This window comes from Numida meleagris, chromosome 4 (genome assembly GCF_002078875.1).
Source record: "Numida meleagris isolate 19003 breed g44 Domestic line chromosome 4, NumMel1.0, whole genome shotgun sequence".
In the NCBI taxonomy this organism is placed as follows: domain Eukaryota; kingdom Metazoa; phylum Chordata; class Aves; order Galliformes; family Numididae; genus Numida; species Numida meleagris.
The window spans coordinates 89,119,917-89,145,908 of NC_034412.1; the positions used below are offsets into that span (position 1 = coordinate 89,119,917).

Consider the following 25,992-nt stretch of genomic DNA (forward strand, 5'->3'; position numbering starts at 1 on the left):
CAAGACCAAAAGTTATGAAGTCCGATTTAAATGAGATTTGACTTCTTTGTGAGGGCAACAATAAATTCATTGTGCCTCCTCTGGAAAGTAGTTGTTATAAGGACTAATTAACATGTGCCATATAATTCTGTTCAGATTGCTTAATAAAACTGAATTCCTGAGGGGCTTGTGACTATGATTCGCTCAACCGGGGCCTTCATTAAACAATGTCAAAAAGCTACAGAGCAGGTCAGACATTAAGCCAGGCTTCAAAGAAGGACAGTGTTTGCAAGTTACAGCACTGAGCACGGACAGCAGTTCTGAAAAAAACACAGGCAGCAGCAGCTTTCTGGCTGGGAACAGTTGCGAGAGCATCAGGAATTTTTGCTTCCTGTATATTATAAAGCAAAACAAACCAATAATGCCATCAATATGAAACATCAGGCAGAAAAAAACCCCACATTTTTACATTCTCAGTTACTGTGATGAAATGTGCTAGACATAGAGAGCTTCTTCATCCTTCTGGTCTAGTTTAAGGATGAGAGTTGCACACAGTCTGTGCAAAATTCCTACTTCACTACAAATCTCAGAGGCAGCTCTGCAGCCACATAATAAACTACTCTTGCAATTCTGACACGTCAAAGCATTCTCAGGCAAGAAGCAACAGTTACCTAACATACAGAAAAACTGAATTTAATCTTTCTCTGGACTAAGTAGAGTTGCTTCTGTCCTAACACATGGATTTGATAGCTCTAACTTAGAAAACTGGAAATAAGTTTCAGCAGTGATGCCACCTGAGTTTGTTCAAGTCAGTACCAATGCTGGAGTGACTTTCAATTGAAAAAAGAAATCAAAATGAATGACACGCAAATCCTGCAATTCTTTATTAGTAGTGGTAGTAGAGTGAACTCAGATGCTATTCTTCCAGATGGTGTACAATCGAAAATGAAGGCGTCTGGGTCAAAGAGTTCCTCACACAAGTGTGATGTGAAACATGGTAGAAGGATAAAGAAATACAAGAAAATAATTAGGCAATCGGTGTAACAGCATATCGTGCCAGTGTACTGACTTTGTCCTGCTCCTTAGGGGAAGGCATCACTGAAGAGGAACATTAATGACAAACCAGCAGGAAGATGATGAAGCACCTTGGTAATCAACCACAAGATGCACCAAGAGTAGACTAGATAAAAGCCTCTGAAAAATGTAATGGCAAAGGAAGCACCATAGGCCAGTTGAAAGCAAATATCATATATATATATATAAAATATGTATATACATATACATAATAAAATGTTGTTTTACACCCCGCTTTGAAAAAAGACCAACACCAGCTAGAATGTTAGGGACAGGGAAAAGTGAGTCCAACGGTTGTAAGTTTACTAGCTATATTTGAGATTTTCAACCTGTTTACCCTATGAAGTAAAACCGTATTTCCCAGGGATTCAGAAAAGAATAGAAATGCAATTCTCCAGTCACAATGGGGGACCAATACAGGCGAGAGAAGGGGTTGTATACATCATTCTATCCTAGGGAGCCAGGGAGATGCGAACATCAAAGCAACTGTTTTCTATGCTATTTCTCTATCCTGCTTTTAAGCTACATGCTGAAGACTGCTGCATATTAGTTATGTTTCTCATGAGTAATAAGAGACTAATTATGCAAATTTACAACATTACCAAAGCAATCACAGCTAAATTATAAGCAAAGTCTGCTCTGTTAATGACTGTGACTCAGAACAATTCCACCATCTCTTCTATTGTTAGAGCAGCTTATGAAGTCCATCTCCCAAATCCCCTGTCCATGGCATGATAAACTCTCAGATCTCAGGGATTTCTGTGCCACCACAACCACGCAATGAGGAGGCTAAGCCCCCTGACCACCACTGAAACCTCTGGTACAGGAAGGAACTGTCACCCCAAGGAGCTGAACAGATAACATGCAGCAGATTACACTGTAGAGAGAGGACTGCTGGCCCACAGGTCCCCTGTGAAGTGACTCAGCGCCACACATTACTGGAACAGGGACCTCTTGTTGCTGGAGGAACTGTTTCAGTTTGCTGAACTTTGCACGGTATTTTGGTTCCATGTCTTTTAGGATTTGCAAAACTTGTTTTCATTTCAGTAAACACCTGCACTTTTTCAATGGCACAGATTATGATTTTCTGTAGAAGACAGGTACAAAGGGGCACGAAGAACGAAAGAGATAGTTAACTGCACTCAGTGAACTTGTCACCCTTCTGCCTCAGGAATTTCCTAGGCTTGCCCCCGGGATGACATTTAGTTTAATATATACCTTATATAGAAGGAGGAGATGATGCACCAAATAGCTGATTGACTCACCTATAGCTGCAGTGATTCACAAAAAGGTTGGCCCTACTTACAACTTTAAGGCTTCATCCTAGCACTGATGAAGGCAACATCAAAAGTCCCACGGACTTCAAAGAGGCAGGCAGGGAGCTCTTACTCCAGAATGTTTAGCAAAATGGCTTCTTAAAGGCAGCTCTGCTGTGTTCTTTAATAACACAGACTTGGCACAAGGTAGTCTTACTGTGAGCCAATAGTTGTTGTCACTTTGACCCCTGAGCGATATGCAGCAGAACATGCAGCATGTCCAGGAGGCCCTGGAACTCTGCAGGAGCTAGAAAGCAAGAGGGCAGTTAAAAAAGAAATAGTTTTAAGATGTTCTACTGATTTTATATCCTATAAATGCACGTTAAAGTAAAATAAATGGAAGGTTTGGAAAGAAGATTGCATAACAGGAGGGAGTTTGTTTCAGTTGTTGCTTTTTAGTTTCCCTCAGCTGCTTTTACCTCCTGCAGCACGTACAATACATTCCATGAATTTATCTGCAGATTTTGTTTCTGGTGCTCAGGCAGAATTGCCTCCTTACCTACCCGATGAGACTCCCGCACTGATCAAGCCTACCCGCAGCGCCCGATTTCACTCATTAAAATAGAGATGAGGTAAAGGGAAGCACCAGCATCCTCGTCTCTAGGAGCGCGGGCTTCGCTCTCAGGGCTGTAACCCGGGCGCTCGTCGTCCTCGTCAGAGGTGAGGCAGCACTCGGAGCCTGAGGAAGGCGAGGGATCCGAGCCCCGCTCCGAAGCTGCGGGCGTTCCCCGAGGCAGCAGCGCCGCCTGGCGTAGAGTGCCGCTGCGTGCCGCATGCTGCCCGGGCACCGCCCCGCCTCTCCTCCTCCAGCTGCTATAGTTTGTTTGCTCCAGCCCTGGAGGCGTTCCAGGCCATTCCTGGCGGGGCAGCCTGATCTAGTGGGGGATAACCAGCCCACGGCAGGGGGTTGGAACTGGGTGGGCGTTGAGGTCTCTTCCAACCCAAGGCATTCTACGATTTAATTATTTCCCCGGGTCCCCCCGGTTACGGCACAAATTCCCTCCTCGCTGCCTCCCTGCTCACCCTCAGCTGCTGGCAGGGTGCTTCTCACGGTCCTAGAAACGTGGAATTGGTCAGTAAAGTGCTATTTAACACCACGGCTAATGAAAAACTCATCTCTGTTTGCTGAACCAATAGTTAGTTAACTGATTGCCGATTAACAGCTGTAAACTGGTTAGATTAGGTAAAGGTAAACAATTAGATTCAAGCCCATCCACTGGGCGTGAGTACACTCAGAGCAAAGGTTTCTGAGAACATGGAAAACCCATTTTCCTCTCCCAGAGCCTGTAAGAGGAGATGGAGGCTCACTTTGCCCAAGGCTCCTGTATTCCCAAGCCCCCTTTGCTTCCAGTTGTTCTTCATCATTACTGTTCTAGGGAATGCAGACGCTAGTCCTTGCTTCTTTTTGACAGGGTGTGTGTGCCTGATCTGGGCTGCAGGGGTGCGTGGGGATTGAGAAGGTCGAGATAAGGGGAGCATGAGAGAGATTTTCTCCCCCCTCCCCTTGTTTTTTTTAATTTTTGATATTTTTGAGGTAAGGAACCAAACTGCTACAAAATGAATACTTTATCTCCCCTATGCACCCCAGGTGTTGTCCTTCTCTCCTGTTTGATTCCTACTGCAGGCTCAGTGAGATTGGCCTTAGCTCCCAGTCTCTTTCTCCAGCCCCTGGAGTAGCAGCGAATGACACTGCCTGGTTTTCAGGGGCTTCCAATAAACACCCACACTGTTAAATTCAATGCTATGTAGCAATAATTCAGCGTATATAGCTTATATACACAACCCTGGCAGGGAAAAGGAAGGTGTGGTTTGACTGCTTCTATCATTTCATTAACATTAAAAAAGAAGAAGAAATAAAAAAGGGCAGTGAAACAGTACCAGCGGAGCCTGTTGCCTAACAAATCAGTAATAGTGATCGTAAGAAATTCCTTGGAAACAAAAATTTTAGGATCCAGAAGGAAGTTGCACAAGTGTCAGTGGTGAAGGCAGCAGTTCTCCTAACTCCAGCAACATGCTAGCGATGTGACCTGCGTAATAGTATCTCCTCACGATGCGTCGGAAAGCCTTGTTGTTACGGCTCCTGCTAAGCAGCCAAGCCCTGCGGGCTGCAGACACCCAAGCTGCAGAATTACTAGGAAAGCTAACACAGCGCTTTTTCTTGTCAGAGTGTTCCAAAGTCCTTAAAAGGGCACAACTGCTATTGAAGAAGGTAATCATTATTTTCTCTACTCGACAAACCAGGAAAATGAGATGTGGAAAACTTAACTGACGTATGCAAAATATTCCACTTTATAATTAAGAGATCAGAGCCTCTACCTTTGGGGTCAAGCTTCTGAATGGCTCCGTGTTTATATGCTATGCAAACTGGATTACTTTAAAGAAAGTGTAAAATGAGGCTTGACTCCTGAATTATTCTCCTGGTTCTGTCACTGGTCTGTTCAACAAAATGCAAAAGGAGATGTGTAAATCAAGCCACACCTGCTTCACATGATGCATCCTCTAATCAGCTAGGGAGTATGGGGTTCCTATGATGAAAAATACTTGACAGCAAGGATCGGTGCTACTATATATATATCTTCATTTATCCAGAAATATGACCATCGAGAACTGGGAAGTTTACTCAGGAGTGACTAAAGCAGAAGGAAATGGGCAAGGGACTTTACAGAGTTTCTTATCCCATCAGGATATGCTAAGCCTGAAAGTTGCATTTCTGTTTTTTTTTTTTTTTCTGAAAACGAATCATATCCTACTCTGTGCATTTATTGCACTATGAGATTTAAAGCAACACCAAATATACTGTTCAAAGAACAAGAGTTTTGGCTACTCTATATAGTAGGAAAGATTACTCTCATTCATACTGCTGAAAATTCACATGATTATGTGGAATTACTGTTATTTTTTATTCTACATAAAATATATGGACTAGTATAATATATTACAGTGATGAATACCTGCCATTTTGTAACTTGTACTCTCATCCTTATTAGAAGAACAAGACAAATTTTGAACCAACACAGTCAGGAGAGCTATGAAATAAACTTCTCTCAGATGGTTTTAATTCCAAAGGTCAACTGCTTCCTGACAGATGAAAATCTACCATGTAATAAAACAGGCTCATACACAGAATCACAGAATCATAGGGATTGAAAGGAGCCTCTGGAGATCCTCCAGTCCAAAATCCTGCTAAAGCAGGTTCCCTACAGAAGGTTACACAGGAAAGGGTCCAGGCATGTTTTTCAATATCTCCAGAGAAGGAGACTCCAGAGCCCCGCTGGGCAAACTGCTCCAGGGCTCTGTCACCCTCGAAGTACAGAGATTTTTGCTCATGTTTAGATAAAACTTCCTGTGTTCCGTTTGTGCCCATTGCCCCTTGTCCTGTCACTAGGCACGACTGAAAAGGGCCTGGCCCCATCCTCTTGACATCTGCCCTTTAGACATTTATAGGCATTGATAAAATCCCCTCTCAGCCTTCTCTTCTGCAGGCTGAACAGTCCTAGGTCTTTCATCCTTTCCTCATAAGGAAGATGTTCCAGGCCCTGAATCATCTTGGTGGCCCTCTGCTGGACTCTCTCCTGTCTTTCAGGAACTGGGGAGCCCAGAACTGGACACAGCACTTCAGATGTGGCCTCACCAGGGCAGAGTAGAGGGGGAGGATCACCTCCTTCAACCTGTTGGCCACGCTCTTTTTAATGGTCCCCAGGGATCCCACTGGCCTTCTTGTCCACAAGGGCACACTGCTGGCTCATGGCCAACCTGTTGTCTACCAGGACACCCAGGTCCTTCTCCACAGGGCTCCTCACCAGCAGCTCATCCCCTAACCTGTACTGATGCATGCAGTTATTCCTCTGCAGGGGTAATACTCTACACTTGCTTTTGTTCAACACAGTAAGATACTACCCTGCCTGACTCTCCAGCCGTCCAGGTCTCACTGAATGGTAGCACAGCCTTCTGGTGTGTCAGCCACTCTGCCCAATACAGTCTATTAGCACCTGTACATGTTATTTTTTGATGCAGCGAAAAATATACATTACATAGTTGTCACAGACCAGAACTCCAGCACATTAGTGTGTGGAGGATTCATCCATCCGGTGACATGAGCCCACATATGGAAACTCCAGGCTCCAGGAACTGTTGTTGCTGTCAGTGTGGGTGGGACTGTTGAAAAAAAGCCTACTCAGGCAGCCCTAGGAAAAGTCTTGCATCATCAGAGACAAGGTAACACTTGCTGTGACTAGTCCAACCAAGATAAGTACAGCATGTTCTTTGTTGTATTTTCGTATTTTTTATTCTTTATTTTTTTTGAAAGCCAGCATGCACAGTCAGACTAGCAGATGCTGGTATGTGTCCTAGGATTTTACAGCATTAGCAAACAATTACTGCTACTGTGGAAATAAGCATTGGCTAACACTGGGAACACGTATGGTGTGAACTTTTGAATGAGGGCAGAGTGATATTTCCGTGTATCTACAGTCAAATACATGCAGAATGACACGCAAGGAGCTAAAAACTTGGAGTGATTATTAGTATTAAAGCTATTAAAGAGCGTCCAAAGGAGGGCTACAAAGATGGTGACGGGTCTAGAGGGGAAGATGCGTGAGGGGAGACTCCATAGCAGCCTATGGCTTCCTCATGAGGAGGAGCAGAGGGGCAGGTGCTGATCTCTTCTCTCTGATGACCAGCGACAGGATTCAAGGGAACGGCATAAAGCTGTGACAGGAGAGAGTCAGGCTGAATATCAGGAAAAGGTTCTTCACTGGGAGGCTGGCTGGGCAGTGGAACAGGCTCCTCGGGGAAGTGGTCACGGCACCAAGCTTGCCAGAGTTCAGGAAGCCTCTGGACAAGGCTCTCGGACATATGGTCTGATTTTGGGTCCTGTGTGGAGCCAGGAGCTGGATTCAGTGATCATTATGGGTCCCTTCCAACTCAGGATATTCTATGATTGGTCACCAGTGAGTGACCAAGGCAAGTGTAAAGAGCCACTGTGTCCTAAGAAGTGAAAACCATAGCTGCAGGGATTGTGGGAACAATTACATCAACAGACAGTCAAAGGGGAAGCTCTGTCATGATTGTTATGACTCATGAGGAACTGAAAATTTTTTACTGTGAGTTGACTTAATGATAACGTAAAAGTAAATATCCTGAAGATTAAGAGAGGTAACAAAAAAATCCTTGCTCTTAAATGACAATTTTTGACTGTGACATGCAGCTCAAGGAGGAATTCAAAGCTCTGCAGACAAGCAATCCTGCAGAATACAACATCAAACATCTTTTTTTTTTTTTTTTTGCCATATTTTCTGAGTGTAGGTAATATGTAATGAAAATAATAGTAACTGGGGGCCTTCCCATTACTAGCAGACAGGTGGAGATTTCCCACCAAAAGTATCTCTAAGTGTAGCTGCAGTTCCCTTGCTCCAGGTCGAAAGACATGAACAACTTTTGAAATGGCACACACATCAGTGGGGCAGAAATTCCTGATGTTGCATGCCCTCCTGCTGCCAAGAAATTGTTTCTGTATCGTTCTAGCAGGTCATCAGCATCATTCAACAGTGTAGTATCACAGCAATTATCATTCTCAGAAAAAACAATATAGGGTTATGAGTAACTGAATATCTTATCCTGAGGGCTCCACTGCTGAGAAGAGAGGTCTTTGCCCGCACAAGAACAAGGACAGTGCTCCTCATTAGAGTACTGCACACAGCCATCTAACAGTGCAGTGCAAATGTGAGTGGTTACACGCAGCTTAAAGCCAGAAGATAGGGATGCTGCAGGAATATCTAATGAAAATAAAACTATTCCATGATAATACAAAATAAAAACTGCAAATAATCTCATTACAGAGAAGCTCAAATCGAATGTAGGTTGAACAGCGTTTATGCTGGAGAGTACTCTCCAGATGTTCTCATGTTCTTGGCACAAGGCAGGCTGAAGTGTGGCATAAGCAGCGCATACACTGCGGCTAGGGCTCAAGTTGCTATCCTGAGCAATCACGTGCATTTACAGCCACACTGCAAATCTGCATGTACTTGCTCGAAAGAGAACACAGAGTACTGATATAAGCTCCTTTGTGGCAGTTAGTTCAGTCCAAACAGAGCAATGATTTAAACCTTGTCAGTGATTAAAACTTTTATCAGTACAGTGAGGTAGGTTAGGGATTGTGATTCATACTGACTCACAAATTGTGAGCCCAGTATCAGCCCCAACGCTGATGCAGGTGTTGTGGTATAAAAATACCACCTAAAGTGGTGGTAAAGATTCAGAAACTCAATTGACATTGTATCAGCAAAAAAAAGCCTTTTTGGCCTCATTTTGTGCATATCAGTTGTATCCACATTTGCTGTTATCAGTGCTTTGGTAAAGCGGTATTTGCAAAGCATTTCCAGAGGAAGGAAGGGGTTCATGGGGATTTCAAGCACAGCAGCTCTCAGCTGTCATCAACCCTGATCAGCCATCACAAAGATGACAGAATCATAGAATTGTTTGAGTTGCAAAAGATCTTTAAAGTTTCCTGCTTCAAGTCCCCTGCAGCGAGCAGAGACACTTGCAGCTCCATCAGGTGCTCAGAGCCCCGTTCTGCCTGACCTTGAGCGTCTCCAGGGACGGGGCATCCACCACCTCTCTGGACAATCTGTTCCAGTACTTCCCCGATCGTAAGAGACTTTTTCTTATATCCAGTCTAGATCTCTTCTTATAGCCCCCCTTTAGACACTGTGAGGCTGCTCTCAGGTCTCCTCCAAGATCTGATACGCTACATTTTAACATAGCTTTAGGAACCCGTTTGTAGCACTGAAGCCATTACTTCGTTATTGTTTTGTTATTATTTCAGCAAGCATATTCTAAATATCTAGCCATTGCAGTGGTGGCTGTCATCTGAGTACAAATGACAGACATCCTTTCTGATCAGCTAGGAAATTAATGACACTAAAGAAAAATCTTTCCACTTTTCTGTTCCACCCCCCCATCCCCGAGCCCCGCACCACTCCTGCTCTCCGCAGCTTGCCTCTGTCTGTCACTAGATGGCAACGAAAGCTTCGAGAACTCATGCTCAAAGCTCAGCATCCTGAAAACCCCTTTTTTTTCACATTCGGTATGAATCAGCCAGAATGGCGAAGTGAACACGGGCATCACCTCCAAACCCTCACGTTGTGAAACAGCTTCAAACAGACGCTGTGGGAAACAGCTTTTACAGCAGAAAGCTGTGGGAACACAGCTCGTCCCTCATTCTCTGGCTATGCTCTTTGCGTTATATGTGTATACAGGTGCAAGTGACAATCTGTTCAGCTTGGTTTTTAGCCTTCATGATCACATCCTTGCAGTGCTTATGCACTGCGTGTGGGTATGCTCCTTGGGAATAGGCCACTTTTTGTTCAGTTCAAAGAGGCAGGTGGCATCCCTCTGGAAAAGATCTTTGGTGGTGCTGCTGCTGCCTGATCAGCAGCTCCACATTGGATAAGAGAAAGGATGGGAGCATTTGTTTGTAGCTTTCTGTACAGTTCTGTACAGATTCTTGTTGTAACTTTTTGTCCAGTTCTGGGCTCCCCAGTTCAAGAAAGACAGGGAACTATTGGAGAGAGACCCGTGGAGGGTCAACAAAGATGATGAGAGGCCTGAAGCATCTCTCTTATGAGGAAAGGCTGAGAGATCTGAGGCTGTTCAGACTGGAGAATACTGAGAGGTGATCTTATAAATGCTGATAAATACCTAAAGGGTGAGTGTCAAGAAGATGGGGCAAAGTTCTTTTCAGTGGTGCCCAGTGAGAAGACACAAACCGGAACACAGGAAGTTCCACCTGAACATGAGAAAGAACTTCTCTGAGGGTGACAGAGCGCTGGAACAATCTGCCCAGAGAAGCTGTGGAGTCTCCTTCTCTGGAGAGATTCAAAACCTGCCTGGACTCTCTCCTGTGAACACTGCTTTAGCAGAGGGGTTGGACTGGAGGATCTCCAGAGGTCCCTTCCAACCCCTGTGTTCTATCATTCTGTGGGGGAAGGGAGAGGAAAGGCGCTGGAGAGCTCACGGAGCAGCACCCATCACCCTGGCATCCCACGTCCTCTTGCAGTGGCTCCACTTGAGGCACAGAGCTTCCCTTCCCAAGCCCCATAAGCAAGGGGCATTTGTCTCCTGCTGGGCTCTTAGATGTTTTATATGGCAGTCAGGTCCCAGGAGACTGTGAGTCTCTGACAAAGAGAAGGAAAGAGAATTACTGGTTATTTATCAAATAAGACTTTGGAGAACAATTAGAAGATTAATTTAGTAGTGCAATAAATACTGGATTTACCATTTTTTTGTGTGTGAAGTTTTACATTTTCTGTTTTCCCAAATACTACATTAATTACTTTTCTCAAAGAATTATACTGTACAGGAAGAATGGGAAGGGAATGTGATCGCATGACTCCTGTGCTATATATGTACATTTACATACACACGATTTGGCATATATTTACATGGTGTTTTCAGAGTGCTTCTAGTTCAAAAGCTTGGCATTTTTTCCCAGTAATATTCTCCAGTGGAAGAGAATGAGGGAAAGGAATGGAGAATTTACTATCCAAAATATGGTTATTCCATGGCCCTCTGCAAATAGTAATTTAACATATGGGCAGCTTAAGTAAAAGAAAGAAAGAAAAATCTAGCAAACATTTTGTGTAAAAGTACATTTAATGCAGAATAGTGATGATCTAGCTTCTTTCAACTTAAAATCTTCCAATGTTTTTATCTGTCCTTAATTGGGGGATAAGTGAAATATAATTTCATAGGTATAAATATATCAGCACAAATACCAAAGCCTTATAAACTTGCAAAAACCCTTATTTATATAGAATATTAATATGATGCTTTCGAGTAGCACAAAATGATTTTGAGTGGGCCACTGGTACACAAATTGAAGCCTATCTGTAAGTTCACTATACATGTTCTGCAGATCTATTCGACAGGAAAAATCCCAGCTGAACCAGAAGAGAAAAAATCTTGAACAGGAGGAACATTTGTTTTTTTTTTTTCCCCAAGAAAGATGATGATTAGATCAGTTCTTTCTATTCATTATTACTGTTGTTTCACCACAGGGCAAAGATTTGAAGAGGAGTCACAGACATTATTTCCATCGTGCTCCCACACCTTACAAGATATGGTAAGGATCAGCTGAAAGAACAGATAAAATAGTGGAGAAGTGAAGGAACGATGCTGGTAGAGTAGAGGACTAATTCAATGTCAAATCAGTAAACTTCAAAGTTGAAAGAATGAAGATATGTGAGGCAGATAATTAAAAAATGGGAGAATTCGGAGTATATGAGCAAGTGCATAGATGTTTTAGTAGGCAGAGGGACCACAAAACACTGCAAGGTAATCTTTTTGAAGCGGGCTGCAGGCTGGTGAATCTGAAATTTCTATGAATGTTTAAAACTTATTTTTCAGTCTTATCACTATTTTTTTTTTCATTACAAGCCTTAACTTTAAAATTAATGTAAATAAAAGTGAACTGAATCTCACTGTGCTCCAAAGCAATCTTAAGCCAGAAGGCCCAAAGCTTCTGCTCCAATTACCTAATTTTTCTGACAATCAAATCAGACTTTCCAGTTGCAGAGCTCTTGAGAAATAAGCACATGCTAATTAAATGAACTAGGAGCTCCCAGCTAATGACACCGCAGAAAACCATCTACACAGTGATGCCACACACGTTCACCCCGATCATATGAGAGTTTTACAAAATGATGCGGTTTCAAATTGGTATGGCTGCAAAGGTTTCATGAAGACCAGCCTTGGACACCTTGTAGATACAGACCAAAACCGGGCAAACTTCAGAGGCATGGGTGTGACTTTGCTAACTTGGTAGGAATTCATTTCAGGTGAGGATTTATGCTGTGTGTCAGTGGTAGCCCCCAGAAAACCCACTGCGCTACACACAAAATACGGATGGTGATAACAAGTCAGGGGGGAAAAAAAGATAATATCTTTATGATTACAGTTCCAGTGAATGCGTGGCAAAAGCAAACAACGCAAAATTGAAAATACACACAAATACGTACGGACAAAAGCAGCATTATCCAAAAGGGTTTCTCCTGCTGGTGACTCACACGATGGATCCAAGAGTCCCTGAACAAAGCCCCGCACAGTGCCTTCTCTCTCTGCCCACAGTCAATTAGCAGATCCTCAATACCAGCTGAAGGAGGGTGCTGGCTAGCTAAAGCAATTCTCCTGGTAGGATTAAATTGTGAGAGGAAAATTTAATCCATCTAACTACTGCATTCAGCCACTAAGAAGCAAAAGGAGGACTGATCTGCTCAGCATTTTATACTTCGGCTCTCCACTTGACATTTTATCATTTAAAGCAATTTCTGCTTTTCATTTATTGAGCCAAATTAATTAGGTGGTATTTGTGTATGAGGAAGTCAGATAAAATCACTTCAAACCATACAGAAAGCATTGATTATGTCAAGTTGTTAAGAACAAGTTGCTTCTGAGCAGAAGATGCAGAGCAGCTTTGTTCTTGCAGGCTCTGCTGTCCTTGCCAGAAGTAGGAACCAGAAAACAAAATCCACAGCATCCAGCTGCCCGGCAACCTGGACAAAGCCCGGAACGTCTCCGAGGATCAGAAAAGAAATGTATAATACAAAATATCTGGATTTCCAAACCAAAGAACACAACAATGCTGTGAAAAGGAAGGGAAACAGTCAGAATTTCCACTCTGCCACCTGCCCTTTCCTTTCTCCTTGCCAGGAGTCTCAGCTGCTTACTGGCACCCGAGACACCAGCCACAGGGAAAGCAAGGTAGCGTTCCATTGTCAATGTATTAAAGGACGTTTAATGAAACATCTCGCTCTTACAAACGGAGATGATCAACAGTTTGCAAGGTGAACACACCCCTCCGCTGTCTGACGTTCTTTCGATGGGCAGTTTACTGAAACCGATGATGGTAGCTGAGGTTTTTCTAACAGCATCACTTCTCAGCTTCTTCCATAAGCTCCGTTTGATTTCTCAGCCATCAGACAGAGACTTCTTGAAATTCTTTTTATCTAAATCAGTATTATATTTTAACATACACCAGCAGCTTTGGTAGCATGGTAATAAGAGAAGGAAAGAGGCAGACGGCTAACCATGAGAGTGCAGGGCAGAAACAGAAACCTGAGCAATTGTGGGAAAAGACAACAGACACAGGCTGAGTATCACCTCTGATGAATGATAAATCTACTTTCAATGGCTTTCTCGTGCTAAGTTTAAATTAACCAGCTCTGAAGTAGAGGTTAGGGTTATTTGAAATGACATGAGAAAGAAAAATCGGGGAGAGGAAGAACTGACTCTCTGGTATACAGCATACCTCCTGCCTAGAAGGAAAGTGGAAGTTTTCCCTACACTGGCAACAGTAAAGAGCATTACTAAAAACAGAGTAGCCTTTACTGGCAACTTAAAAGGAAAGTGGGAGGCAGGGTGTAAAATATAACATTTATTATGGGAAAATGGTGACAGGCAGAACTTGCAAAAGAGCACGCTGTCCTATTGGTGTGCCAGCTTCAAGTGGCGTTTCTGATTCGCATCTATCTGCTTTCCACAGCAAACACACGGAGATAGCGTGGGAATACGAGTGCTACTGTCAGAACTTGCTTATGAAGCACAACTGTGGATGTGTACAACTCATAGCTGCCATTGAGCATTCTGCTCGGTCTCTTGCTTCTGTTAGCTCTGAAAAATAACAGCCTCCAGAATTTTGTATCTAGATGACACCCTTCTCTATTTTGGCTGCTTTATGTTTTCATGTACCTGATTTCCTCTGCTCGTGCTTCCAGTTGTCCCCTCATTTCTCTTCATCCAGGGTTTACTACCACTAAAAGGAGCTACACTCACACTTAGGAGTTGCCTTACTTATTTATCTTTTATAAGCAGCTTCAAAACCAGATGAAGAGTGCTAAGGAACATTATCACTGATAAACAACAGCAATTTGCAACATCTTTCCATTGAGCCAAATAAACACAGAACAATGGACTTTAGCGTTGCATACAAATCACAAATTTGAACAAACATCAGAATTTAAGAAGGGATAAATTATATCTGTAGCAGTTTCCTGTTAACCAGACCAATTGTGATGCATGTTTTGCTTCATTCAACACATATAAAGGGCTTTACAGAACACATTTATTAATTAGGTGATAAGGATTCATCTTTTCTTTTTACTGTTGAATTAGAAAACTCAACTTCTGCAACAATGAGGCAAGTCAGCTTACTAGCCTGAGGTGACACGCCTGGTAAACTCACTGCATGCACTTCCTTTTAGTTTACTGAAAACCACACATGTCAGAGTCCCCTATTTAGATCACAAAAAGTACAAAAGTAAGACAGAGAAAAGGAACAATTGCTAATGGGGAAATGTTTACAAATCTTACTGTAAAATATGATTTGGACCTCTTTGTATTACAGCACTCATAAATCAGTATTAACACAGAAATAACTCCTTATTGTTTTGAGTAGGATGACAGCTCAATAAAGATCTAGATTTTCCAGAACCTGCTTGTTTCATTTATTGAAGCCCAAGGAGAGCTTTTCTCACCAAGAGCTACCACGGAAATGCTCCTGTAAATAATAAAATCCCGTTGACCGAAAGTAAATAAAACCCAGTCCTTCACTCTTGTGACTAATTCAGCTTGAAGATTTTTCACAGGTCATTTTCCTACTGCTAACTACAGTAATCTTCCCACCCCTTTTGATTTAAGGAGAAAAATAACCAGAAAGTGATCTTGAAACCGATCACGATACGATGTCTCGGCACCCAGTCAGCTGAAAGCTTGATCCGTCATGTCCAAGAGACTCAGAAATGACCTCTGCTTCCTGACCTCTTAGTGAATCATCCCAGTGTTACTGGGGTAAAAAATGCTAAAACCCAGTAGAATTACTTCCATTCCAGCTTCTTTTCAATGCAGCAACCCATGAAGTGTCTGAAGGAGATGGGCGTAAGGGATTGTGAATGTGATCCACAATGTTTTGCTTTGAAACTGTTCCAGAGAAAACCAAATTATTCTTAGCATACTCAGTCATCAATAATTAGATTCTTACCTATGGCTCCAGAGAAACCCCCACAAATTCATCAGTGCTCTGGACAGAATTAGACTCATCATCTAGACTTCTACTACACGTGGTACCAGTTTTGTGCTGTATTTGCAAAGACTGCACAGTAAGACGCACACTGTGCGTGTCTATGCAAGCACACAGCTGTGAACTGACGATATAAAGGCAGCTCCTAAGATAAAATAATTTCTAGGTAATATTTAAAATGCAATGCTAACAAAGTTTTGACTCCGAAGTGTTTACATCAGGAGAGTATTTCTTCTAAAAGCTTTGTCATTAATTTTCATGGGAAGATCTATCTTCACACGGGAATGATGCACTGAAGCAATGGGATCTTCTGTACGCTGCACACTAGTGCCCATTGCAGCCATTTGACAAGAACGGGTCAGAAGGAATACGAAGAGCCTGTTCTCACAAAGAACTCAACCCAAATGCCAAAAATGAGCTGTAAGTTCTCTCCTTAGTTCTTTTTCACTTTGCTTTCTGTTTGCTGTGGTTATGGGAAACAAACACTAGGTGTTCCATCCTTACCACGGAGCGGTATTTTTCTTCAATCATCAGCTGCATCTGAGTAAGCAGAGCTATTTTTAAACCATCTGGCTCAGGAAAGCAATCACACAACTGCAGAGTCATTCTCAGCCCGGGGAATCACTTCTCTCGGTTTGCAGCGTCACGCGAACGGGAAAGGCACACAAACAGCATCCTATACATTTTCAAGAGCCTATGACTCTGTATCTGCTCCAGTCTCACTACCCTTACCCAGTTTTCTCTGCAGTTTTCCTGTAATGGCACTGATGTGGTTATTGCCCAGGTTCAGTCCCATTTCTTCCAGCGGTGAGAATATTTTAGAAAGTCATGAGCACAGCTGTGACTGCCACTTTCCTGGCTGACACATCAAGGGCTGAACAGGGGACCTCCAGAACAAGAAACGTGACATGTTCTTGAGCACCAAAACGTCAGAGCTCCAGCTGCCCTCTTACAGCTTCTGCTTCTTTTGCCTGGCAAGCAGACTTGAGTGCTCAGTGCTCTGCTGCTTTCAAATACAATGGAAAATAAGGTTCAGGACACTGCAAACTGAATGGAATTCAGCATCACATCCAACAAGTGCATCATACTTCATTTTCTCAGTAAGCATCCAAGAAGCAATGCACCTGCATTCACTGAACAGACATTAAATAGCCTTCTGTCATATGTAGATCACTGTGATAAGACACTCAATTGAACAGGACTCACAGGTTGATATGAAAAGTCAGTGCATCCAAGTGGAGATGTTCTTTACAGAGGGAGCGCCGTTTATGGAAGGTTACACACATGGCAGGATGTCAGTGTATAAATTCTGACCTCCCAGTACACATCTATTGATGCTTGACAGCAGCTTTTAGAAACTGAAATACTAGAAAAGTGCTGGTTATAAGCATTGCAAATCCTCTCAGTAAACACAGGCTCATCATTTTCATACATAAGGCAAATTTTCATAGAATCATTGAATTCCTCAGGTTGGAAAAGACCTTCAAGATCATCAAGTCCAACACAACCTAACCATACTGCCCTAACAACCCACCACTAAATCATGAGCACCACATCCAAACGGTTTTTAAACACATTCAGGGATGGTGACACAACCACCTCCCAGGGGAGCCTGTTCCAGTGCTTAACAACCGTTTCTCTAAAGAAGTTTTTCCTGATTCATTTTTCTCTTCTCACTAATACAGTGTAACAAACACGAACAATTCTTGTGAAAGAGAGTGTGCTGAACATAGGAGATACACGTCCAAAACCATCTGCCAGGAAACATGCTACACGCCTCAGGCTGTAAGAACAATTGCAGAGGACACAAAGCAGCCCCTTCGTTACTGTGGATACTTTGATAAAACAGATACCCTCAGCACCTCAGGGCTGTAGGACAGGGTGGTACATTCCGTGCCCGTGGCAGGACGGCCTCTGTGTATTAACCACCTGCGTCACTCTTTGGATCACCAGCACGAGCCAAGAGCACATATTTGCCTTGAACACAATAGGTGCGGGTATTTCCCACTTTGCTTCCATACCAGTTGCTGCACACACTCGTCTGCCCAGCTTTTCTTTCCCAGTCATCAACACTGTATCACTTTCAAAACAGCGATGCACATGCTGGGAAAACAAAGAACATCTCCCTAGCAGATTTGAAATCAAAACTCATAAACGGGGGACATTTGTTCAAATTAACCAGCGTCACCCCTCTGAGTTAATGGTAATAACACACTGTTGCCATCCCCCAACACACTGAGCATGGCACGCTTTCCGAAAGGCTCCACTTATCCATTTCACCACATCTCACAGCGCGATTCATTCAGCTACCCAGCCTAAAGACAAGCCAGGAGCCACAGCCAGAGATACAGACCAGATCAGCATCAGCAGTGCAGGCAAACTCCTCTTGCCGTTTGCACCAGTGAGAAACAGTCCGTGGAATTCCCACAGAGGCAGGAGCAGCCCAGCACAGCCCAGCTCTGAACTGAAAGCAGCACGGCATTCACAAGCTGCACGACCGACAGGAACAGCACCTCACTGCTCCACCAAATACAGGAATAAACGCACAGGGATGACCCTTAGGAAAACAACTCCTTGTGTGCTGTGTGCTCTGCCAGAATCACTACAGAAAAGCCTCTGGCATGACAGCATCGTGGTTCAATTGTGGCAGAAACATTCTGTGGGTGTTATGGAGATGTGCCGATACATTTTGAAGGTGTAGCTCTTGAAGGATCTGGTTCCATTTGGCTGCACTGATGGCAGGAGACATGCTTTTGAGATGCTTGCTGAGGTTGGAGTCGTTACTGCCAGAGATGGGAAAAGGAGAGGCTGAAAATTTTAGCACAGTCTTAAAGTGTAATCTTCTAGTACAAGTTGGCATTAATCTATAAGTGAACCTGGGAGGAAACAAAAATTGTTTTCAGTTCTAAACACCATTTTTTCTATCAGCAATAGTCATACAGGAACTCTGGTCCTACTACCCGACATCCATAAAGTTGCCTCTTTGCACTCTTTTCCAAAACCTTTTTGCTGTTTTGTAGCTCTAGCGTTTATGCTTCTCCAGCTCACAGTCTTTTGATATTATATCTGACTTAGAACAAATCTCTTGCTCTCTCACTATTTGAGCTTTTCTCATTCTAGAATGGATAAAAAAAAATCATTACCTGCTTCTTTTAACTGAAACTTACCAGAGCCTTCAAATGCTACAAAACACTGGTGTCCTTCTCCATCTCTTTTTGGAGTAACTCTGTTTGGGATGGAGCTACTTTTCTTCCTACCAGCCCATATGGTGTTGTGGTTTAGATTTATGACCAAGAAAGCGTTGATAATGCACAGGTGTTTTAGTTATTGTAGAGCAGTGCTCGTACAGTGTCAAGGCCTTCTCTGTCGGTGGGCAGGAGGCTGCTGTGGGCCGTGGCCAGCACAGCTGACCCACACTGACCAAAGGGTGAGCCGTAGAGTGCCCTACAGTATCTCTGAAAACCAATAATGCCCAAAGCCCAATTTTCTCCTCAAACACTGATCAACCGTTTGGATGCTCTCGTTATCACACCAGTGAACTCCTTCACTCCACTTCCTTTAAGTTTACAAGAAACCTATTAATTTTGCCTTCAGGAAAGAACCGTGAACAAAGAGTCAGATTCATTATCTGGCAAATTCATAGCTTTTCTTTCATTCTGAGACACTTCCTGGATAGATCACAGGAAATCAGAAATGACAGAGATTATGTTTCGCTTTTTAAAGCTCCTGGGTCAACTAATGGCCATCGCCATAGCTACAGAAATTCAGATAAAACTACAACAAAACGTGGTTTTACCTGTAAGTGACAGTAATGGTGGTGCAAATGCGGTGGACTACAGGTACAACAGAAGAAAAGTCTGTAGGGAGAGACAGACAAACTGATCTGAGGAAGTATAGCTGGTCTCATATAGCTGGAAAAAAAATTTATCCCTCCAAGCCGTACCTCTCTTGTAGCAGCATCTTTCAACGTGTAAAAATGGCCTAATTTCAGTAAATAGAAGATGAGGACAGTATTTCAACCAGCTCTCAGAGGAAAAAGCGTATTTCCTGATCGGTGACATGGAAACCAGGTCTTCAGTGGATATCCTTTCAGTTCAAAACCACTGCTTCTGACACTAATCCTTTAAATGTCTGTCTATCTCCATACACTTGAACTGGAATGCCACAGTTCACTTTCTCACTGCTGATTTCTAAGCGTTTCAGTCATAAGAAGAGCAAGGCATTAATTAAAAAAATATTATAATAGGTAATGGTGTTAATCAGCTTTAAGTTAAAACTTTGAGATTTTGTCTAAAAATTGAGTAAGTCTAAATGAAAACTGAGTATGGCCTTCATCCTGTGGATCAGATACACAATAATTTGTAGTCTTTTTGCCTTTAAATCATCTGCAACAGTAAGTCATTGTCATTCCTGCAAGATTCAAATGGCAAAGCAGACATAAAAGTTTACAGACTTAAAGTCAGGCAGTAAGCTCAAGGGAAGAGACGCTAGAAATTAGTGCTGCACTTGTCGGTTCATATTCTCACATTCAATCCATTAGATGGTGACCTGCCTATTCATTAAATATACTAGGAATTCTCATCGAGAACTTTGATGAAAACCATAGATCTTGAGTTCCTTGTGGATCATCCTCTAAAGTTTGGGCAAAAAGAAAGTTCTATAATTTTGCCTGAGTCATCTGCTCTAAAACACATTAATTCTGTATAATTATATACAGTATAATTAGCTGGAGAAAGCATATTATTTAGATCCAGCAAGATTTACTCCTCTTGAACAGCAAATCTGAGTTCCTACCTCTGAAGGACACCCAGGAAAAACACTGCAGTGGCACTGTTAAGGAGTTAACACTTTCAAGAAAGATGTTTCCTGTGGTTTTCTGTTTTAACCTTCCCTAACCACACACACCTGCATATCCACATTGGGCTCCTTGATTGTGCTGAGGCTGAACAGGTACTGGTACACAGCCTCTTTGGCCATACTATTTGTTCACGTTCCTTGAACTCTTTTTGAGAGCAGGAAGTGTCAAAATTACTTTAAAATGTGATGGACAACACTCTACAATTAAGATTACGCATATTCTTCCTTAAAACAAAATATATTCAAATGAGAGTTGAAGTTTTCAGCAACTGCTATCTCTGCAGCATTATTTCTTCATTTTACTGCACAAGACTACATTCATGTCTTGAACTTAAAGCAGCTAAATGCTGCTTTCCCCTGTCCTGCCAGGGTGATTGCTACATTTTCTCCTTTACAGAGACTCAGAGAGATGGAGCATCAGGGGAACATTACCATGCAGTGTCCTGAGAGGCAGGAAACTGAACAGAATTTGGGTAAATGTTGTTATTCACGTGGAAGTGGTGTGGTGTGGGGGGGAGTGCTTGGTGTAGTAAGGGCACTTCCACTTTCTTGCTTCATTCACTTAACGCCTCCCAGCCCTTCTTCAGAATTCTATTTCTGAACACTATTTCACCATTGCCTAGTACAAGGACATCCTAAAAAGCCTGCAGTATCTCTATTCCGATTTACACAAAGACCCATCTACTCGAGTACAATTCCTTTTGATGTTTCTTACGGGAAAACTCCATTCTCAATCATCCTTTAAAAACAAACACTGAGAACGTGTAAATCAAGCATTTCTCTCATCAAACCCCAGGGATCTGTTTGCTCTCTAGGTCAGAGAAACTTAAGATAAGAAATGCGTCAACTGATTATCTAGTTAGAATGAGTGGTCTGCATCAGAGACACCACACAGCTTGCATTCAGAGGCGTCATTACACAGTATTAACGTACAAGACAAATTTACAAAGAATCAGATTTTCACCTGCAACCTTTTGTTTCCAATCTTGCAATTGAATTTAGTCATAGTGAAAACATATTTTCTTGCTTTTTTCTTCTTCTTTTTTTTTTCTCTTTTCTTTTTTTTTTTTTGCTTTAAAATTGCCTGGGGTTTGAGGAAAGATAACAGAAATCAGATAGCTCAAAGCACTCTGTATACATCCAAGCAGAACAATTCAGTCTATACAGGATCCCCAGAGGATCTGTGACATGGATCACATGTTAAGAATGTCAGAGCTGAGGAGTTTCCTGCAACCTGAAAAGGGTTTGTTTGGAGTATGAACTTTTAGGAGAAAGCGTCCTATGACCTACACAAGTCAGCCCACCAGGGCTTCCCACCAGGAATAGATATGATGGGCAAACCCCTTAGTTTAGTAAACAAGCCGAAAGAAGTCATTTGCTTGTAAGTAGAAGTGATGGCTGTAGTGGCATAAGTCTGTGGACATGGAAACTGTCTCAAGTTGTTGAGAACTTCTGAGCTTTTCACATTCCTATAAATAAAACTACAGCTCAGACTCAGGTATGTCATGATAGAGCTGCAAGGACCGAGCACGGTGCGTCAGCTTCTCAGATTGAAAGAGCATCAGCACTAGAAATAAACTGCAGTCTGCAAGGACAGATCCAGTGAACTGATACTACAGAGCCATGGACAAACAAAAGAGACATTGCAAAAAGTAAAGACAGCAAGAAGAGAAGGACCCTGTCAAAAAAGACCCAGGGGTGCTTGTGGATGGGAAGCTGGACATGAGCCAGCGATGTGCCCTCAAAGCCCAGAAACCCAACTGTATCCTGGGCTGCATCCAAAGAAGCGTGGCCAACAGAGTGAGGGAGGTGATCCTGCCCCTCTGCTCTGCGCTGGTGAGGCCTCACCTGGAGTACTGCAAACAGATGTGGAGTCCTCAGTACAGGAGAGATGTAGACCTGTTGGAGCACACCTAGAGGAAGGGCCACAAAAATGATCCAAGGGATGGAACACCTCTCCTGTGAGGACAGGCTGAGAGAGCTGGGGCTACTCAGCCTGGAGAAGAGAAGGCTGCAAGGTGACCTGATAGTGGCCTTTCAGTATCTAAAGGGGAGCTGCAGGAAAGAAGGGGACAGGCTCTAGCAGGGTCTGTGGTGATAGAACAAGCGAAAATGGCTTCAATCTTAAAGAGGGGAGATTTAGGTTGGATATAAGGAAAAAGTCTTTTACAGTGAGGGTGGTGAGGCACTGGAACAGGCTGCCCAGAGATGTGGTTGATGCCCCATCCCTGGAGACTTTCAAGGTGAGGCCGGATGGGGCTCTGGGCAGCCTGATCTAGCTGTGCATGTCCCTGTTCATTGCAGGGGAGTTGGAGTAGATGGCCTTCAGAGGTCCCGTCCAACTTTAAGGATTCTATGATTCTAAGAAACTAGAGCAGGGCCTGAAATAGAACAACTGCTTAGCGGAAAGAATATCCAACGCAGGACCGGTAAACCTTAACCAAAACGTGAAATGCAGCAAAGATATAAAGCACTGAAGTGCAACAGCAAAACAGAAAGAAGCCTATTGCTTGGATATCCACCTGAGCTGATCAAAAGACACAAATAAGATATGCAGAAGTGGATATCCTACTTATCTACTGCCACTCAAAGATGAGGCTGAACTGCCTAAGTCCAAATAAAGGCAAAAGGAAGAGTCAGAGAAAAGCAAGTGGATTGCTTCAGATCTATCCCATTTCGTGGCTCCTCATTCTTGCTATTCCAGCCACACTGTGATTAGGAACATGGGTCCTGGGAATTTGCCCTAAAGAGCAAAACACTTCTGGTTTTGGCATCCTCCAAAGTTCAAATCGGACATAAAACGCATGGAAATACTTACACTAGAAATAAATGAAAACCACACTATTTCTCCTAACAACACTAAATATTGCATGTATGTAAACTGAAAACATGACTGAAAGAAGAATGTTGCAATCCAGATCAGAAACTTAGAGCAGAGAAATAACCACATACATACGTAATAGCAGTGAGATCACCCAGCCTGGGAGTACTGAACGTCCCCGAAGTAACCTCCCAGGTTTCCCATTCCAACTGTAAAACATGTAGAAGAGCGAATTTACAGAACAACCAACACAGTAATGTATATAAAGGATGTTTGCAGAAGAACCATAAACACGGCTGCAGATTAGTGTTAACCTATGAGTCACAGAAGAATAAACTTTGTATCTGTTTAGCACAAAAATTAGACTGTCAAACACATGCAGAGCTCTGAATTGGGCATCTTTTATAGAGACGAGTATTCGGAGACATAGCAGGGGGTGTCACTGGGGACAATAAGCCAGCACTGGCTTCTTACTCCTGTTTGCACTGCAGAGTCAACAGCACAGGAAGCGTGGACTGCTGTTGATTTGACATCATATAGCAACAAGAGGATTGCTTGCTACTTTCAAATTAGTACTGTTCCTTAAGTCAGCCAAAAGCCCTGGAACATCTATGAGTGCCATTAGGCAATAGCTTGCCTTCCAGGACTGCTAGCGGTGATGTGAGACAGCGGCAACCAATCTGGCGTGGTTGGCCAAACAACACCTGGAGTTCACAGCTGAAAAATAAGGTTCCTTCAGAGATGAGCATAGCTCACCCCAACAGCCTTCAGTGTCCGATCCCCGCAGAACTGCACTTCTAAATACAGAAACTCATTCTTACAACATTTACACAGATGCTACAGAGGGATAACTATCATATTCAGAGGAATTATTCTTTTGGCCTATAATTTTAAAAAATCATTTCTTACCAACTCTACAAATTACTTGTGTTTCAAAATAAAAATAAAAAAAAACGATGTCTACAAACATTTAATCCAATCTAACTACGCTGTTCACATTTCCTTCTTAACAGTTTCCCCAGATCTGCTCAATCTCCCTTTTGTTTCTAGGGAATATTTATTTGCTTCTGTTCATGTACAGAAATTACAATAGTGGGTCATGATAAGCGAAAAAGAAATATTTTAAATAACTTCTGTTAAGACTTCTTTTAACTTATTTGAGGTCAAATTTTACTCATGGGGTTTTAATACACTGTTACATCATATACTGAGGAAGAGTTGAAGTGAACGCCACCTTAGACTGCAAGCTGAGACGAGTGAGGCATGGAAAATCAAGTTTTTTCACTGCATAAAGTAGTGCAGAGCATACCTGCTGTTCACACAACTACTCGCTAATTAGAATTACTGCACTTAATAAGCCATCATTTCACTGTCTAAAACTGAGAAATGACAAACGCGGTGCCACTCAGCGCACCAGCTGCTTTATCGGCAAAACTGAAGGCAATCCAGGAAAAGCCGGGTCGCTACGAACACGTTGCAGGGGCTGACTCACATCTTGGCATAGCTTCCAGTCACTGAATTCCAGAGAATTCCTCCACATTTCAGAACCGACAAAAGGAAACAGTCATCCAAGGGCATTCCCAAGAACAAAAGGGATCAATTTCTTACTCAGGACTTACGCAGGGCAAATTTCCCTCAAGCCAGTGGTGTTTTCCTCTGGTTTTATTCAAAGATCTATTCATATCAAGTTTTCAGTGAGCAGATGCAGCGCTTGACTTTAATATATTGATACTGTATTAAAAACACAACTGCATTATAAGTTATTCTCTTTGATAACTACCTAAACTTCCCAGCGTTGGTGTAAAGCTGTTGCTGCCACATCTGCAGACACTTGACGTTTGCTAGCTGAACTGGCAGGAAACCAAACAGATTTCTCCATTACTTGCACTTTGCCATATGTTTCTACAACAAATTTCATCAGCAAACAAAAGAAGTTTTGCTCCTAGCTCAGGTTTGACTGCAGTACAATGATACCAAAAACGGAAATCAAAGTCTATATAGTTCTTTTGCTTTTCTTACTAGCAAGTACGAAAACTATAAAATGCTGGAATTTTTTAAGGAGAAACTTACATTTCTTCCTAGGAAAAAGTGTCTTAAAGCTGCAGGACACAACTCTATCTTCAATTAAAGGGTCAAAAACTGTGTCATTCCTTGACTTCTGCACATACCATTTTTCAGTGTGTAATCACAGACAATCAGTACTATAAAAAAAATGAAATAACAAATGTACCACAGACCTGCATCTCGAGCAAGCGTTTCACCATTTTCTGTCACGTGGGGTCTTCTATCTCCATAAAGTTAGCTTGTATTTTTATAAATAGCAAAACTAATTGGCGATTTTGAGTTGGATGTTTGGAAAAACTTCTTCTCAGGAAGAGTGGTGAGGCATTGGAACGGGCTGCCCAGAGGGGTGGTGGAGTCACTGTCCCCAGAGGTGTTCAAGAAAAGAGTAGAGGTAGCACCGAGGGACGTGGTCAGTGGGCACGGTGGGGATGGGCTGGGGTTGGGCTAGATGATCTTGAAGGTCTTTTCCAACCTTAATGATTCTATTGCATCCAGTTTTTCCTTAATCCTTTCTAGTGTAACTGAGGTAACAAAATAATGACTTTCTGTCTTTCCCTTACTGATCCATTGAATCAGACAATAATGCAGGTTGCGAGGTCCCTAGCCTGCACTGCTGCTCAAACCTGTCCCAGTGCTTCATTGTCTTCACAGGGAAAATGTTTCTTTTGCATCCAGTCGCAACACCTCAGCTGATGCCGCCTTCACAAGGGGCAGAAATGAAGCACCTTGCTCTGTACACCCACCGGTACCACCAGGCTCTGGATCCACCAGCTGTGGCACCGAGCACTTGGGCTTCGCAGTGTAGCCTC

At 42.8% G+C, this 25,992-nt stretch overlaps 1 long non-coding RNA gene across 1 annotated transcript; it reads right to left on the reverse strand.

Annotated features, from left to right (window-relative positions):
* On the reverse strand, nt 13,786-25,846 carry LOC110397809. Its single transcript, XR_002437995.1, has 3 exons — nt 23,255-25,846; nt 19,238-19,298; nt 13,786-18,317 (listed from the first exon to the last, which is right to left on the reverse strand). It is a non-coding gene; the product is annotated as an uncharacterized LOC110397809 (long non-coding RNA).